The sequence below is a fragment of the Pseudophryne corroboree genome, chromosome 5 (genome assembly GCF_028390025.1).
Source record: "Pseudophryne corroboree isolate aPseCor3 chromosome 5, aPseCor3.hap2, whole genome shotgun sequence".
In the NCBI taxonomy this organism is placed as follows: domain Eukaryota; kingdom Metazoa; phylum Chordata; class Amphibia; order Anura; family Myobatrachidae; genus Pseudophryne; species Pseudophryne corroboree.
In genome coordinates this window covers 101,468,450-101,475,428 of record NC_086448.1, presented here as the reverse complement: position 1 = coordinate 101,475,428, position 6,979 = coordinate 101,468,450, and the positions used below count along the sequence as shown (strand labels likewise).

Sequence of the window (6,979 nt, the reverse complement as noted above, 5' to 3'; positions counted from 1 at the left end):
GCGTGATGTACGGGTACAAAGCCCGTTGTGGTTGTGCACAGGTTCTAACAAAGTTTTTCTTCACACTGACGGCCGCAAGAATATTGGCCCTCATTCCGAGTTGATCGGTCGCAAGGCGAATTTAGCAGAGTTACACACGCTAAGCCTACGCCTACTGGGAGTGTATCTTAGCTTCTTAAAATTGCGACCGATGTATTCGCAATATTGCGATTACAAACTACTTAGCAGTTTCTGAGTAACTTCAACCTTACTCTGCCTGTGCGATCAGTTCAGTGCTTGTCGTTCCTGGTTTGACGTCACAAACACACCCAGCGTTCGCTCAGACACTCCCCCGTTTCTCCAGCCACTCCTGCGTTTTTTCCGGAAACGGTAGCGTTTTCATCCACACGCCCATAAAACGCCGTGTTTCCGCCCAGTAACACCCATTTCCTGTCAATCACATTACGATCGCCGGAGCGATGAAAAAGCCGTGAGTAAAAATACTATCTTCATTGTTAAATTACTTGGCGCAGTCGCAGTGCGAATATTGCGCATGCGTACTAAGCGGATTTTCATTGCGATGCGATGAAAAATACCGACCGATCAACTCGGAATGAGGGCCATTGACAGGAAGGGGGCGTTTCTGGGTGTCAACTGACCGTTTTCAGGGAGGGTTAGCAAAAACGCAGGCGTATCTGAAAAACCGCAGGCGTGGCTGGGTGTTCGCTGGGCGGGTGTATGACGTGAAATCCGGTCACGAATAGGCTGAAGTGATCGCAAGCGCTGAGTAGGTACGGAGCTACTCTGAAACTGCACAAACTGTTTATGCAGAGCTCGGCTGCACATGTGTTCGCACTTCTGCTAACTAGCTAGCGAGCGTTTAACTCGGAATGACCCCCTTTGTGTCGTGAATAATTTCTCAGGATACCTTTTACATATTGTGAAAACTTGCAGTGAAGAGAAAGTCGCATATAACTGACACCAAAGTAATGGCTTTGTAAGCTGTAGTGGTATTAGTAGTATTGTTACTGCCGTGCCTGTCAGAACAGTATGTGGTTCTGAGTAATACAGTAGGTTGACACCATAAAGTTAAAAGGTCGACAGTGCTTAAGGCTGACAGGTTCAAGAGGTCGACAGTTCCAAAAGATCAACATGGCAATAGTCGACATGCGTTTTTAGTATTAATTTTTCCAATTTTTTAATCGTTTGCCATCCACGTGGACTATGACTGTGACAGGAACCTGTGGGCAGCATACATGTTTCCCATCATTTGGCTTACATATGGTTAAACCTCAAATGACACCAATAAAAACCTGTGTCGACCATTTTCGTGTCATCCATTTCCATGTAGACCTTTTCACCCTGTCGACCTTTCTCTAACGTCCTAGTGGATGCTGGGGACTCCGTAAGGACCATGGGGAATAGACGGGCTCCGCAGGAGACTGGGCACTCTAAAGAAAGATTTAGTACTATCTGGTGTGCACTGGCTCCTCCCTCTATGCCCCTCCTCCAGACCTCAGTTAGAATCTGTGCCCGGCCAGAGCTGGGTGCTTTTAGTAGGCTCTCCTGAGCTTACTAAGAAAGAAAGTATTTTAGTTATGTTTTTTTATTTTCAGAGAGCTTCTGCTGGCAACAGACTCTCTGCTACGTGGGACTGAGGGGAGAGAAGCAAACCTACTAAATGCGGCTAGGTTGCGCTTCTTAGGCTACTGGACACCATTAGCTCCAGAGGGATCGAACACAGGTACCTAACCTTGATCGTCCGTTCCCGGAGCCGCGCCGCCGTCCCCCTCGCAGAGCCAGAAGTACAGAAGCAGCAGAAGCATGAAGACATCGAAATCGGTGGCAGAAGACTCCTGTCTTCACTTAAGGTAGCGCACAGCACTGCAGCTGTGCGCCATTGCTCCCGCAGCACACCCACACACTCCGGTCACTGTAGGGTGCAGGGCGCAGGGGGGGGGCGGCGCCCTGGGCAGCAATTAAGATACCTGATGGCAAAAATAGACATATATACAGTCAGGCACTGTATATATGTACGAGCCCCCGCCATTTTTACACATGAGAAGCGGGACAGAAGCCCGCCGCTGAGGGGGCGGGGCCTTCTTCCTCAGCACACCAGCGCCATTTTCTCTTCACAGCTCCGCTGGAAGGACGCTCCCCAGGCTCTCCCCTGCAGTATACAGGTGCAATAGAGGGTAAAAAAGAGAGGGGGGGCACATAAATTTAGGCGCAGAGGTATATAAAACAGCAGCTACTGGGTAAACACTAAGGTACAGTGTAATCCCTGGGTTATATAGCGCTGGGGTGTGTGCTGGCATACTCTCTCTCTCTGTCTCCCCAAAAGCCTTTGTGGGGTCCTGTCCTCAGTCAGAGCGTTCCCTGTGTGTGTGTGGTGTGTCGGTACGCCTGTGTCGACATGTTTGATGAGGAAGGATACGTGGAGGCAGAACAAGTGCAGACAAATGTGGTGTCGCCGCCGACGGGGCCGACACCTGATTGGATGGATATGTGGAAGGTGTTAAATGATAATGTAAGCTCCTTGCATAACAGATTGGATAAAGCTGTATCCTTGGGACAGTCAGGGTCTCAACCCATGCCTGATCCCACAGCGCAGAGGCCGTCAGGGTCTCAAAAGCGCCCAATATCCCAGTTAGTCGACACAGATGTCGACACGGAATCTGATTCCAGTGTCGATGACGATGATGCAAAGTTGCAGCCTAAAATAACTAAAGCCAGGGCCGGATTAACAATGGGGCGGATGGAGCTGCAGCTCCAAGCCCCCCATTGAAAATAGGCCCACAGAGTTCCCTGCAGTGCAGTGCTGACAGGAGAAAAAACTTTTCTCCTGTCATCACTCGAAAGCAAATGCCTCCCTGTCCCTCCTCCCTACCGGCCAAGGCTCCTCCTATTCCCTTCAGACCACCAGCAGCAGTGCACTCTCCCGCTGTGTTGCCTCTTGCAGGAAGCACAAACCCCCGGGATTTTCTAAGCCCCGCCCCGACCGCGATAAGCCCCGCCCCCTCGGCAGCCTGAACGAAGCTGTACTTGCTCAGACTGCCAAAAACTCTGCTCCAGTGGTATCCAAAGCTTTACCTGGGTGCACCATTCCATCATTCCATTCACATAAAGCATGGACCCCCCCCTCGCACGGGTAACCCGAAGCTCCGCCCACAGGCCTGACTAGCCCCGCCCCTTGAAGTCAGCCACGTGTCTCCTTGCAGAGTGCAACTTCTCCATACAGAAGCCTCGGAGACCACTGCAGCTGATCTGTAAGTAAAGTCTGCACTGCAGGGCAGACACATATGTAATTATGTATAACAATAAATTATTGGTTTAAATACTATGGTGTGGCATAATGTGTGTATGGGGGCACTGCAATACCAGGGGGGCAGTGTTGATATGAGGGCCCCCTCTCTTAGGTGCCCCCCAAAGGCTTAATCCGGCCCTGCCAGTGACCACTGTATCTCCACAACAGCACACGACAGTTTGCTCGCTGCTGCTGCAGTGACATTACCTGAACCCAGAGAAGGCCACCTGTGCAGTGAGACGGCTTCCTGCAGTGACCACTGACCTAATACAGTGTAGCAGCGGCGCTCCCGCAAACTCCCGATATACCCGGGCTGACTCTCCCCAGAGGTGACTTCTGGCCCAGTGTCCACTTTACAGTACAGCTTACTGCTCAGGCAGCCACTGTCAGAAGGAGGATGTCAGTAACTCCCTCAACCCTGGCACACCCTGTTGGAGCCATCCCCTGCCGGAAGGCGGATGACTGCACTCCTCGACCTTGATCCCAACCAACCCCGCACTGGAGGCAAGTATTGCAGCCTTGCATGTTCCCCCTTTTCTTTTATTGATAAGTGCCCCACAGGTTTGTTGCCCAGAGGCCCCACAAACCTTAAACCGTCCATGAAGGTAGTGCAGTATTGTGGTGTGGGGAGGTAGATGTAGTGCGGGAATGTAGTCTGGCGACCAGTGAAATAGTGTGGAGATGTAGTGTGGGGAGTTAGCTTAGTAATATACTGCAGGGATGTAGTGTGGGGTAGCATAGTGATAAACCGCAGGGATGTAGTGTGGGGAGGTAGTGTAGTGATGTACCACAGGGATGTAGTGTGGGGAAGTAGTGTAGTGATATATGGCAAGGATGTAGTGTGGGGAGGCAACATAGTGATATGCTGCAGGGATGTAGTGTGGGGAAGTAGCGTAGTGATATACGGCAGAGATGTAGTGTGGGGAAGTAGCGTACTGATATATGGCAGGGATGTAGTATGGGGAAGTAGCGTAGTGATATGGCGGGATGTAATGTGGGGAAGTAGCGTATTGATATACGGCAGGGATGTAGTGTGGGGAGGTAGAACAGTGATACACGTCAGGGATGTAGTCTGGGGAGATAGCATAGTGATATACTGCAGGGATGTAGTGTACGGAAGTAGCGTAGTGATATACAGCAGGGATGTAGTGTGGGGAGGTAGCATAGTGATATACCGCAAGGATGTAGTGTGGGGAGCTAGCGTAGTGATATACGGCAGGGATGTAGTGTGGGAAAGTAGCGTAGTGATATATGGCAGGGATGTAGTGTGGGAAAGTAGCGTATTGATATACGGCAGGGATGTAGTGTATGGAAGTAGCACAGTGATATATGTTAGGGATGTAGTGTGGGGAGTTAGTATATTGATATACGGCAGGGATGTAGTGTGGGGAGGTAGAACAGTGATATACGGCAGGGATGTAGTGTGGGGAGGTAGTATATTGATATACGGCAGGGATGTAGTGTTGGGAGTTAGTGTGGTGATGTAGCATAGTGATATACGGTGGGGCGGTAGCATAGTGATGTAGTGTGGGGAGGTATAGTGTGGAGATGTAGTGTGGGGAGGTAACAGTGATATACAGTGGGGAGGTAGCATAGTGATGTAGTGTGGGGAGGTATAGTGTGGAGATGTAGTGTGGTGAGGTAGCATAGTGATATACGGTGGGGAGGTAGCATAGTGATGTAGTGTGGGGAGGTATAGTGTGGAGATGTAGTGTGGTGAGGTAGCATAGTGATATACGGTGGGGAGGTAGCATAGTGATGTAGTGTGGGGAGGTATAGTGTGGAGATGTAGTGTGGTGAGGTAGCATAGTGATATACGGTGGGGAGGTAGCATAGTGATGTAGTGTGGGGAGGCATAGTGTGGGGATGTAGTGTGAGTAGGTAGCATAGTGATGTACTGTGGGAAGTAGTTTGGGGAGGTAGAAATATTGATGTAGTCTGGGGAGGTAGTGCAGTGATATAGTATGTCACCACACACCCCTGCCTTCCTGGAAGAATTTCTCTACGGCGCTGAGCACACTACCTGTGACGGCACATAGTAGGCCCTTCCTAAATTTCAGCTCCAGGCCCACGTGGATCTTAATCTGGCACTGACTAAAGCCATCCGCTACATGATTGTAGCAATGAAGGGTGTATTACACATTTCTGAGGAAAATCCTGTCCCTGACAAGAGGATTTATATGTATGGGGAGTGACAATGTATATAATATTTGTCCTATTAAAAACACGTTAAAGGTTAAAGAACACAGTACGCAATTGGCGCAAAAGGTACCGCAAGGGTATGCGCAGACGCTGTGCACAGGGTGTGAACACAGGCATTGCAGATACTTACAGAATTAAACTAGAATAACTATACCTTAAGGAATGTACTTATACTGTAAACCTCTGTGTAGTGGTAGAGTGTAGATGCAACACCGTGTAACCTTATTAATTTAAAAGCTGTTCGAGCGTCACCGACGCTCTGAGAATACTTAACACTATAAGAAATACACAAATACCGTGCTTAGGGTCTAACGCCTTATATGAATGTTATACTTGCAAAAGAATAATACAATACAAGTCACACACTACAATATAACATAGACTAACTAACCAGATAACTACACAGGAAATACAATACAATACAATTACGTTTAAGGGAAAAAATGAGGGAGAAAGAGGAGAAGAGAGAGAGAGAGAGAGAAATGGCTCACCATAACAATACAGACAATATGATTGCAGTGAAGCTTACACATGTGAGGAACAATCGCTGCGCATGTTAGTCAATGCTGAGAATCTTTGTGGAGAAAATACTTGAGCTTACCCATACTGGCTGTCCCTATATACACAACCCTACAATACCGCATGGGACAGAAGCTAGACTCCATTTTGGGAAAACTCCAATGATTCCAAAGACTGCAACACATGGTTGAAAGGGGGAGGGGAAGACACCCAGCAGCAGCCATTTCTTACAAACAAACTAATCTTATTTCACATTCCAAACAACTTCCTAGGACCATCTTATTCAATTTCACATTCCAAACAACTTCAGTATCTCAATAACCAGAGCATATTCATCACAAGACCAGATCACAATGTAACCACACATATCAGCCTGCCATTGCTACCAGCACATATTCCCAGATCTATCACACAAACAAGTTACAATATCCTATTTAAACCAGCACCATTGACCTTAAAGCAATCTGTCTATATTTCCTTATCTAGCCATGTGAATTCAATACTTAGCCTTTAGCTTGGAGGTCAGTCCTGGGGATGTAGCCGCCATGCTGCTGGGTGCCAGGTAGCTGTGTGTGTGAGTGAGCCCTGTGATTTCCAGTGGATAATATCATACCTGCATTCCAGCTGTGGGGGTGTGCATATGAAGATGTGAAGCCCTCCCAACATGCAAACTATTGTTTGGGGAATCTCTAAGGTCAAAGAGCCATTTGAGACCCACTGATACCTGCTGGACTCAGGGGAATATTAACTTATAAAATACATTATATGGTTAAATTATGTAACGATTGAGTCGCACGCTACGAACACATAAACTCTACCGTAAATGCGCATACCGTGCGCCTGCGGGTGCACGCAACAGCGAGTATGCGCACGCACGGGAGAGCTCACGCATGCGCAGCGCGGACATGTATGAGGTGCAAATATGGCAGTGTGCATAGTGATATTTTTCTGACTTTGACAGTCCACCCTTTG

The 6,979-nt window shown here is 48.5% G+C and overlaps 1 protein-coding gene across 7 annotated transcripts in view; it reads left to right on the top strand.

Annotated features, from left to right (window-relative positions):
• ADAM22 (ADAM metallopeptidase domain 22) overlaps positions 1-6,979 on the top strand; it is a 500,813-nt gene that overhangs the window by 293,874 nt on the left and 199,960 nt on the right. The window lies entirely within an intron of this gene.